The sequence below is a fragment of the Ciconia boyciana genome, chromosome 23, assembly GCF_034638445.1.
Source record: "Ciconia boyciana chromosome 23, ASM3463844v1, whole genome shotgun sequence".
Taxonomy (NCBI): Eukaryota; Metazoa; Chordata; class Aves; order Ciconiiformes; family Ciconiidae; genus Ciconia; species Ciconia boyciana.
In genome coordinates this window covers 1,045,051-1,056,491 of record NC_132956.1, presented here as the reverse complement: position 1 = coordinate 1,056,491, position 11,441 = coordinate 1,045,051, and positions in this window count along the sequence as shown.

The window sequence follows — 11,441 nt, the reverse complement described above, 5'->3', positions numbered from 1 at the left end:
CCCCGTGTGGCCCTGCGGTGCCAGAGCTGGCTGTCCTGGGCTGGCTCCTCCACCGCGGGACGTGGGCCTGTCCCCTTCTTAACCATCGGCGTGCGTGGCACTGGGCAGCGCAAGAGCCCTGCTCTCCATGGGTATGACTGCCACCGAAACATAAGGTTACGGCTGTAGGCACCAGCTGTTCGTCCCCTCCTTTTGATGAAAAAAAACCCAGTGAAGCATGGAAACTACTGGCTGCTGTCCTGCAAGGAAAATAACACTTCTGTATCTGCATTGCAACAGAGGCTGAAATGTGAGCAGTTCCTATCCTGGCTGTTATTTTATCTGGTTGTGTTTCTGCGTAAACCAAGACTTAGCATTAGCATTTTTTTTTCCTTCAGTGATAGACCCAACACATTTTGCAAGCTGTCTGCAGGAGCATTTTGTTTCCCAGATGAAGTAAGATGGAGTGCAGAGTGCTCCCCCTGCTCCTACAGCCAGTCAGGCACAGGGCAAGGAGCCCAGAGCCATTGCTGCCTGTGCTGCAGGGTTGGCTCCTCCTCTCCAAAGGTGCAGAGTTCTCCCTAAAGATACCAAGTTCCTAGGGCAGCCAGCATTTCCTATTTTCAGATAATACCCACAGAAAATACAGCTGTTTTCTACTGACTTCCTCTGTACCCTATGATGCAGTGTAACTTCTAATTTTTGCACCCTTGGTAAATGACTGCATGCTCTGCCTGTTGCGTTACCAGAAGACGTATGGTAGGTGAAGCACTTCCCCTGTATTCCCCAGATTCAGCTCTTTGCGGTGCCGATTCCACCGCCGGCAGTGTTTCAGTAGGTGAGCTGCGTGCTTCGGCAGGTTCCTTTTCCAGAAGCTTTTCTGCCCTGTGATCCCCGTTCAGTGCTTGTGAAATGGCCGGCAAAGGCCTTCACCCCGGGCTGGTGGTTGCTCCCTAGAGCTCCTCGCACACGGGTCTCACCCGAGGCAGGGGCCGGAGGCGTGCGAGGAACGAGGGGAGGAAGCTGCCCGCCAGCACTGCGGCGCGCAGGCTGCAGCCTCGCCGAGCGCTGAAAAGCCCTGGCGCGCAGCTGGCTCCTCCATCCGATCCTCCTCTTGGGATTCGGAAACTCAGCGGCACAGGCCCCAGGTCCGAACCCCCGTTCCTGTGAATTTTGCTCCTCCGTAGCGAGGTCCAAAGCAGAACAAACCTGCACGTTCGGTGAAAGCGGTTTGCTCCCCGCGAGTGGGGCTGGCGCCGCTCTCCACGTAGCGGGGTACAAGCTAGCGGAGTTTTTGAGTTAATTATTTCCTTTTGAATGTTTGCGTGTTTGTTTTAGTGCTGTTAAGTGTACCATGCTGTAGTACGATTAATCAAGTGTCAGGATGCTTACAGCCCCTGTATAGGTATCTTTATTAACTGCTACTTAAATTGCAATCGCTTTGCTCGTTACAATGGGTTCGACCAAGCCTCCCCATCCCAACTCTCCGAGCTGTGCGGTGAGGCTGGGAGAGCTAACCCTGCATGTGAATGCTGCAGAGGGAGGGTTTTTTCTCCTATTTTAAATGCAGGAAGAGATGCTCCAAGGCTTCAGACAGTAATGTAAAATAATAAATGAGTTTCCACGAGGGAGAAATAAAACAAAACTAACCGGCTTGCAGGCGCAGCACGGCTCAGCTCAGCCCGGCTGCTCCAGACGCAGCAGGGGCTGGAGCCCCGGCTCAGCCGTGCCAGCGCCGCTGCCGTGGGGTGCAACGTGCGCCTCGGTGGGGGGCGAGTGCGGGGCCGTGCCGCTGAGCGAGCAGGCTGCTGATGGCCAGCAAACACAGCCCAAACCAAGAGCGTTTCCAGATGCACGCCAGATGAAAATCCAGGCTGGGTCCTTACCCCAGGGAGCACCCGTCTGCAGAGGATGAACGGTGCAAAGCCCTGAAAGGTTACCTCGGCTGTTAATGGCTGAAAAACACCTTTGGATAGAACAATTATATGGAAAAATGTTAACGAGAGCTCATCCCAGCTAGACGGTGCCCCAGCCTGGCGCTGCACCGGCCCCGGGGGGGTTGCAGGGCTCTTGTGTAAAGACCGCGGGCCCCCAGCACATGCTGAGGTTATTTTCTCATCATAAGCCTCTCGATTAAAGAGGAGGAAAAATCATTGTGATTGCAATGTGCAATTGTCAAATATGGTCAGCCTGGAAATCAATCCAATAAAAATGGAAAGCAGGGTGCTGGGGGCAGGGAGCCTGGGCTGGCAGAGGCAGGAAAAAGGGTTTGCTTGGAGACTTTGATTAAAATGCCATAAGAGTTTTTCAGGACACACAGCAGCTCTTCCTACTTTGGTGAAGAGGTACAAGCCTCTCAGTAAATGCTGACACACCCCGGAAACATTTTACTGTTCCCAGGACAGTTGGGGGATGCTGTTTGCAGAGTCCTCCTCGGGGGTGCGGAAGGGCCTGGGGCTGGTTACGTTGGGGTTCGGTGTTTTAGCACAGCTTCCCCGGGCAAAGCCGCGGCGTCCCTGCCACCGCGGCCTCTGCCTCCGCGGGGGAAGGAGCTGTGGCAGCTGCAGGACGTGGAGCCGGGCAGGCTGGGGGCAGTTGGGAAGTGGAAAAAGAGGGGGAAAAAGAAAGACCCCTGGCAAGGTTTCCAGATACTCCTGTTTAAAGCGCGCTGGAGCCCGGTTTGGATCGCTGCGTGCGTAGGCGGGCAGACCCTCGCTAGCTGGCAAAACCAAAGCGACGGTGAAGTCTGTTACTCGGAGGCCAACCAGGGCGTGCTCTGCAAAAGCAATCGGTGAACACCAGAAACCTTAATGCGACCGAGCCTGTTGACTCATTAAGCTCAGCTCTGCTCCTTACTAAGATTACACAGTCTGAGAGCGCTGGTGCTTAACTGGAGAAGCTGTTGATGTATCCAATTGCCTTTAGAAATATCACTGGAAAATACGAACAGGTTTTCTTGGCAGTACTTGAGCAAATGTACTCGTGCACACTCAAACTGTCACTATCCAGCTACTAGAACTAGAAAAATGATGTTAAATAGTTTCAAAACCACCTCCATACAAAGCAGGTTTACGGTGATTTAAAAGTTATAATAAATAGATTTATTTTTTCTTTATATATGCCTGAGGTGTTTCATCCCTGACACATGGTGAAGGCAGGTAGTTGGGACACAGGAGAAATACAGCCTGGGAGTAATGGCAAGAATAGGTGCCATGCAGAAATATATTGCTCAAAAACTGACTAGGTTTAAATATTTAAATTAAAAATAAGCTGAAAAAGAGAAGAGACCATGTTCACTATCTGAAGCAACTAACGTCAATATTCCAAGGCCCCACTCAGCAAGGCAACACTCTACAAACATTATTTCCCCCAGATTACTCAGTAAAGTAACAAAATACAGATTTGAATAACCTGTAAATACTGCGTCTGTCCTGCAGGTACTTACTTAAGTTAATAAAATCCTCTGTTCTGGGTAGCAAGGTGGCAATTGCTGTGTGAAAGCAAACAGAACTCGCTTTGTTTTGCATCATTCAGAAAGAAATGACGAATCAGGAGATGATAAATACATACACTGCCACACTTCAAACTGCGCATCTTAAAAGTACGATTTTCATCTAGGTGTAGGCATTGTCTAATGGAGCATGCCTAATTTTGGAACGGATTATTTTTAGTGTCTCTCCTGAGTCAGGCTGGTTGTCAGTAGCGCAGCTACTCGGCAGTGCCGAGGCAGGAGGCTGCTGCCTTTTTGCTGGTTTAATGGCAGGGCTCTTCCCTCCACTTAAGTCCCTCCTGTTCCGCATTTGAGACCCTGCCATGAAATGGTCTTTGCCCCGGAGCAAGGCCAGGCATCGTCTAGCCGCAGCAGTAGGCAGGGCGTCTCTCAGACTCAATTACGCTCCGTGAGCCACCTCCGCTGCTCCTACAGCAAGTGGTGGAAGGAGCACGCTCAAATCTAGCTCGGCAAAAATGTGTTTTGCCCACATATAAGAAAGTTTCATCGTGACGCAATGCCCTCCCAAAGCATGAAGGACACGAGCTCCGTGATCACCATGTGCATGATCCTGCTCTTGCTGAAATCCCAGGGAACGTCGTTCCCAGAGCCAGGTCTTCCTTCAGCCATCTGAGGCAGAAGAAAAATGAATGTCATAAAAATGAGGCAAAAGGAGGTTGTGTGACCAGACCGAGATGTCACCTGTCATTTGATGCTGTTGTCTGCTGTTGTGTTAGGCATCCGACTGTTTCCTCCTGGCTTCATGTCCAGGGAGAAGTGCCTCCAGCCTGGCCCAGCGGCCTCCCATGTAAATGGGCTTCACACAGCCCCGTTCCCAGCCAAGCTGCTGGGAACACCCAGACCTGTGGTCTGAATCAATCCATGCAGGACGTGCTCCTTGGCCGCTGCTGCGACCTGTCGCTCTGGGAAGACCTGCAATGGTGCTGGACGTCCTCTCCTAGAAGGGAGACAAAACACTGTAGCAGCAGATGATCTTGCACTCTACATTGGCTTTGCTGGCCTTGAGCACGTGCCTTGTACCATTGGTCTGAGAAGTGTCATTTTTGAAGAAACGGCTTAGAAATTGCTATGTTGGACACAATCGTGCTGTTATCTTTCCAGAGAAGGAAGTTTGTCTTCTGCGAGACGAGCAAAACACATCTATTCAACAACTGTGCAGAGTTTAAGCTGTAATAATAGACTGGTGGAAAAACATGTAATTTGTCCTCATCTAATCAAGAAACCAGAACAGAGTTAAAGCAATATATTTTTTTTTACCCAATGCCAGTTGGAAAAAAAATGGAGCTTATTCTGTATTGTTTTGGCCTGAACATAGGATGCAGAACCCTTCTGCGAATGCTTTACCATTAGCAATTAGCTTGTGCGTCTAACTGTACTCTGTATAAGCTATAAGGTTTGCATGTAAGCTGAAGGGCTCGCATCTCACATACTGTGTGCGATATCAGTCACACCTTCTCAGAGGAAAGCTCTGGGTTGAACTAGAAAAGAGGCAGAGAAGGGCAAAAATAGAGATAAGATTTATGGAAAGACTTCTGTATGAAGAGGTCCTAACTAGATTATGACTGCTCAGCTTGCAAAGGAGATGCTGGGCAAGGGAGATACAATAGAAATGTGCAAGAAGCTTCAATATTCACAAATTCAGATTCAGAAAACCTCTCCAGAAAATCACAATTTTGTACGGTCACTCCTAACCGTAGCTAATTCAAATACAAAGTATTTCAATTATAACAGGAAGAAACTTTTTGGAAGTTTGGACTGGCCAAAAGGAGCTGATGCTCATAAGCTTGTTTTGCAGTTTAGAATAATTTGATTTAATAAATGCCTTTCACATCCACTGAAAGTCAGCTGGAGAGCCGCTGCAGAATTCTCTCTTCCTGGCTCTGTTGCTGTGCAGAACAGCTGATTCCTTTCGTTAGGACAACCTGCTTCTAGACGGTGGGTCATGCCACCTCTGGCAAGCTGCTCTGTAAGTTTACTGGCACTGCTGGCTGACAAGTCTGTTCTGGATATAATGGGATTTCTATTTTTTTTCTTGTGTGGTCCCTCGGCAAAATGATCCATCCTAGTCCCGGGGTTTCTGTAAGAGCCAACCCTGACCGATGAGCTCCAAGGCAGCATTTCCCTAGCAGATGCCTGCGGTTGCAAGGATGGCCTCACGCGGGAGGACCCAGAACTGCTCCGAGCTTTGAAAGCGAGGACTAATTTACACTGCTGCTGCCTGTGAAGCTGCATGAACACCACGCAATTCCTGGTCTTCCCCCTCCTTTCCACTTAGAGGGATGATTAGGAAACATTAGCCAGCCGGCCCGCTGCTTGGGTAGTTCAGGGACAATTTGTCCTTCCCGGTGCTTGTCCTGGTTTTCACCTTTCTCTCCTCTCTGCTCTGCTCTCCCGACTGCAGAGGCACAGAAATCAATCAGGGTCCCAGGGCTTTGGTAAGCAATCTTCCCTCAGAGAAAGCAATTTCCCAGCACGCGGAGCATAGGGTAATTCAAAGAAAGTGAGACCATGGGCTGTGTTGTTAGGTGAGGGTCATTGCCAAGTATATTTCTGTTTTCTCCTTCTTTTACACCCTGGTCTGGTAGGAACAGTATTATGTGCTTTGCAGAAAGAGCCCAGCATGGTAAATGAGGTGGCAAACAAACTCCTGCTTCTTATCAAAGCTTTCAATCACTGTCGGGAAAGTCATCCACTAAACCAGCAGCTCCTGGAGTGCTTTTTCCTGGTAAATTGCTAAAGAAGTTCAGGAGAGCAAAGTGACATTTCTTCTTGCTGCCTGTAATTAATATTTCAGGTGCAGCAAGAAGCTCCCTGCCCGGGCCGGTCTGGCTGTCCTCGTCCAGCAAGGCTGGGGAGCCGGCCCGCAGGAGGGGGTTCAGTGCCACGTGCTCGGAAGCCAAGGCTGCGGGATGCAGGACGGGCCCCGCGCTGCCCCGGCTGCTCCTCCAGCCTGCCCCTCTGCCCCAGCAACGCGACGTCAGGTCTGCGCGAAAGGCCGCTGGATCCATCAGTGGGTGAATAAATGCCTGTGGAGAGAAAGAGAAATTATTAGAAAGCCTGGGATGGTTCCTGGGCCGGGTCCGTGACAGGGCTGGGCGAGGACTTCGTCCATCTGCTTCGTGTGAGGCAGCTTGTGCAGAGCAAAGCTGGGGGCCAACAAGTCATTACCGGAGACATGACGAGCAGCTCGTTCCGCTGCAGAATTACAGGAATGCAGGCAGCGTCCTGAGGGGTCTATATACTTAAATATGTACATACGAATATGTACGATATGTACGTATAAATAAGCAAATTTTATTTCCTTTCAGCAGGTACTTCCATTTATCAGAAATATCAACAAAATTTCTTTTCGCTTTTTCATAGAAAAAATTAGTTATTAGCTCAAAGTTGCATGAAGGATGCACCGAAAGCAGTCATTTGGTAACAACAAAGAATCAGCTTCCCAAATGAGAAATCTCCCTCTTGTGTCATAAAAAAGACATTTCTGTATTACCTTTGGAGAAGTGATGGCTGTTAAATCTTACAGAACGTAACATAAGCCTTTCTGAAGTGCTGAGAAAGCCGATTCAGATGGAGCTAGAGTGCCAAGGAATGGAAGGGGAACACTTAGCAATTGAAATTGCAAATTGCCTGATTGGAAAAAGGGTTTTCCAAACATCCTTTGAACTGGAGCTGCTTCTTAGCTGCTCTAATACGCTCGCTCCAGCACTTCACATCCTTCGTTGAGAGGCAGAACACTTGAGAGACGTAAGCAGCGATAGCCTGGCTTCACAGGCAGGGAAACCTTGGCCGAGAGTCGCTTTCCCACTGAGCCAAGTGTCTTTTCCCACAAGGTCGTAACGGAGGCTGGGAGCAGCACCAAGATCTCCCGCACGGGTTTTACAGTGGCGTTTGTGCTAACGACAGGTGCCTGCAGCTGCAGCGCCCACGGCCCGGGCGAGGGCCGGGCATCGGCAGCCTAACCCCGGCACGGCGTGGAGCCTGCTCCCCGCGTCCCCGCAGTCCTGGCCTGGCGCTGGGGATGGCCGGTCCGTGCTGCTGGGGATGCCCGTCTGGCAGCACTTGGGCTGAGACCTCCTCCGTGACGAGCCGCTGAGCGGCCGCCAGACACAACCGGGGACCCAGGGGCTGGATCCAGGGCTCCCGTGGCCCGTCGCTCCTCCCCGAGCGAGCCGATGCCGGTCAAAGGCCTTTCTGGTGCAGAGGAAGGGCTCGTGCTGGTAATTTGGGTACCGCAGTGTTCCCAAGAAAGGGTATTTACTCAAGGGATGATGCTGAAAGGTTTTTCCCTTTTTTGCATGCTTACTTTGGAAGGCTGAGGCTTTGGTTCCTTATATACCATATATTTTTATGAAATGCTTCGTTCCTGTTTCCCTTAGGTATAATTGGATTTTTCTCAATAAGCAACAAAATAAAAAAGAAGTTTATAGCATCTCTTCAGCATTCACTTGTTTAAAAGCAAACAATACCCCAATGCTTAAAATCAAGGGTGCATTTTTAAAAGCAAGGCAAGGCAGTAACTCCTACTTTAAAAAGCCCTACAAATTTTATGAAGCTATTTTACACAGCTCCAGAGTTTCAGGAGAGAAGAAAAAAACACTCAGTCAAAAACAGAATACATTTTTATAGCGGCAAAATTTCTAGAATGAGACTATAGATCTTCTGCTAATATGGGGAGCCTTCAGAAATACACACCCACATGCCAGCACAAACAACACACAGCTACAGAGATGGATGTCATACAATATTTAAAAAGAAAAAAATATGTAACTCCCAGGGAGGCAGGGCTGGCTCTTCTCCCAGATGGATTCTTGTTCTGACAGCGTCACAAACATGACAGATGTGCTTCTTTCTAATTGTTTGTGTTTGTGGTTTCTCTCTCTTGTCTGTGATACTTCAGGAGAAGTCGCCTCTCTCCTACCACTGTGTTTCTCCTCTTTGGCGTTGGAAGCTCTTCGCGTTGTTAATGTTCTCCAGCGTGACGTGAGCCTGCACCGTGCTGGCTGAGGGTGCCTGTACCCCGGCCTGTTTCCTCCTCTGGGCCCCCCGCAGAGCCGAGGCCTCCCGCTCCCACCCCTTGGTCCTGCGGGACCCCCCGCACAACTCTTCAGAGCCGCTCGCTCTCATCTTTGGTGTCACACGCTGCGAACAGATACAGACAAACCAGAACCACCTGCACGTACTTGTGCTCATCCTGACGTACGGGCGGGTGCTGCAGTGATCTGTATCCGCCCTCACCTTGGCACATCTCTGCAGCTTCCTTACATCAGAAATCCAGCCTGCACGCACTCTCGGGCAGGTACCTCATTTTTCTGCCCGTATCTGCCACACCTGGCAATCAGCTGCATGCTAAAAATAATAAACAAAAAGAAGGTGGCCAAACAGCCTGGAGAGAGATGTCTTCCAGACCTGAGAAGCCTCCTCCCCATGTGCAGCTGATTTATTTCCCCCCAAAGGCAGACCAGCGGGCAAATGAATATATTTTTTCTGCATGGGCATATGGGCTCTGCTAAGAAATGTTTTTTCTCTCGTCTGTACTGATTTGCCGGGTTTCAAGGCTGCAGTTGTTTCGTTTGCCCTCCCTGAGACCACCCAGGACGTTTAGGACTCCCGGTCCCTTCAGATGTTTGCTCTTCAGCTGTGCTGGGTTCATCCAATGTCCTCACCAAGCCCCAGAACAGAGAAGCCTTTGGTGCCAGATGTTCCCTGATGTAACTCCTGCATCCGTGACCCTTACATGCTCGATTCGCCGCCAGTCCGTCGTCGGCCTCATGCAAAGCTCTTCCCGCACAAAGGTCTCCTTTCTCCTGTGCTTCCAAGAGCGGGACTGGGCAGCGACAGGAGGGTTCGCGGCAGCAGAGAACTGACCAGCTGGCAGGCGGTGTCGCGTTTGACCCACGTCGCCCTGGACATGCAAACCCTTCCTTGCCGTCCCAACGCGAACACAGTGACGCCTTCGTTGTACGTTGGGGTATTTGGCAGAACCGTTCCGGCGCGGCCCTCCGGGAAGCATCCGAGCCCCGCTCAGCCCTTCGGCCGCCGAGCCCGCTCCCGTGCAGCGAGCGCCGCGGACACGCGGGGGAGCTGCAGCCACGCGAACGGGGCGGCGGCTCCGACCCCCCCCCCCCCCCGCTGGGTGCGGGGGTCCCCGGGCAGCCCCCGGCCGCGGCCTGGGGTTCGGGTTCGCGGAGCCCACGGCGAAGTGCCCCGTATCGGGGCGGGCGCTCGCTCCAGCGGCGGGCCGGCGTGAGCCCCGCGCCCGGCCGAAACCGCTCCGTATGGCGCTCAGTCTCTACCCGCTTTCGTCCCCAAAACCCGGGGGTTTTTGGGGGGAGGTGAGATGCTGTGCCAGCTTGCAGCCTAGATCCCCTTGGCAGGCTCTGCGTCCTGCACTCGCAGGATGTGGCGAGTTAAGTCAGCTTTTGTTTTGTCCGATTTCCTTCGTTCGTGGCACTCCACCGGCACCCTTCCCCTTTTCTCCAGCCGCAGACAGCGAGCCGGCGGCAGGTCTCCCTCTGCCAGCAGCCGCCTCTTCCCCCGGGGCTGCCCGGCCTTCTCGGAGCGTCCCCCTCCTCTTACACCCCCTCCAGCCCATCCTTGCTCTTCCAAGGGCTTCACCCAGCACCGTCACTTCTCTAGTGGAGGTGGAAAATGGTGCGTAGGAAGTAAAGAAAAGCCTGTGAGCCGGAACCTCGGTACGAGCTGCTACCATTTTTCACGTACGTGATGAAAGGACGTCTGCCCTAAAACCATATTCCAAGGATAAAAGAAGAGACAACAGGTGAAAAGCAGAGCGCCAGGAGAAGCGCAGTGTAAGAGAAAGGTGATCACAATTAGCGGTAATCACTGCTTGGCAGTGCCACAAGGGCACTTACAGCCTCGCATAGCTCAGGAGAGGTAACCCACGTGCTTTTTTTCCCTGGGCTCTGTGATTGCTAGACCAGAGGCACTGCAAAAGTTCCAGTATTTATCAAGGCTGGGAAATAATGCTCAGACAACCCTGTCTAGACAAAGCCATCTGCTTCGGAACAGCTCCTAGACAGGAGGCTGCAACGGTTAGAGGTGAGGTTTATTGCTGGCATTGTCACTGTGTAAAGCCCTGTCACTATGGGACACTACTTTTTGCAGTGGATTCAGAAATTTCTACTTCAGAAAGCGCTGGTTTCATAGCACGTGTCACCATCCGACAGTGCAGGCCCCGTGCTGCAGCACCGGGCAAACCCAGCGCTCCCCCGCAGTCTGACTCCCACCAGCGGGAAAGGCCGTTAAAAACCGTTTTCAGCTCTTCAGAATTGAGCGCGTCAGCAATGGCGAGCACATCTTGTAGGAAGGTCGGAGACGGAATGATTTGCCACCTTCTCCACAGAAAGGGCTAGTTCTCCTTTCAGCTGCCACGCCGGCTTAGCAGACTGCTGGGTAAGCAGCTCCGACAGCAAAAAACCTGCTGCCCTCAACAACGGCAGCCGCCCAGCAGCGGCCCCGCTCCGGCTGAGCCACCCGTGGGGGACATTCCCTCCAGCAACAGTCTCCAACGTATTCTGGGCCCTTTCCTCAGCTGGCGGTGGGTAAGCAAATCTAAATACGCCGAGCTTTCCGCAGCACCGCTGTGCAGCGCCTGCTTCCGCCGTCCCAGCGTCGCTCGGCACGTCCATCATCAGAGGAAAGCTGTGACAGTAACGTGCCCGCACCGACGGCCGCCCGGGTGAGTCACGCTGCAGCACAGCCCGTGCTATAATGCTGCCTCACAAAGAAACCGGAGTGTTCTAGAACGCCCTCGGGCAGACCAGCGGCCTCGAGAGCGAGGCCAAGTGCAGGCCGGGGCGTCGTGAGGGGAGCAGGCCCCGGAGGCGTCGCGAGGGGAGCAGGCCCGCCCCGGGCCGGGGGTCCCCCCCCCGCCCGGCCTGAGCCGGTGGAGCGGCACCGCCCCTCTCCCAGCTCCGGGCTCCGCGGG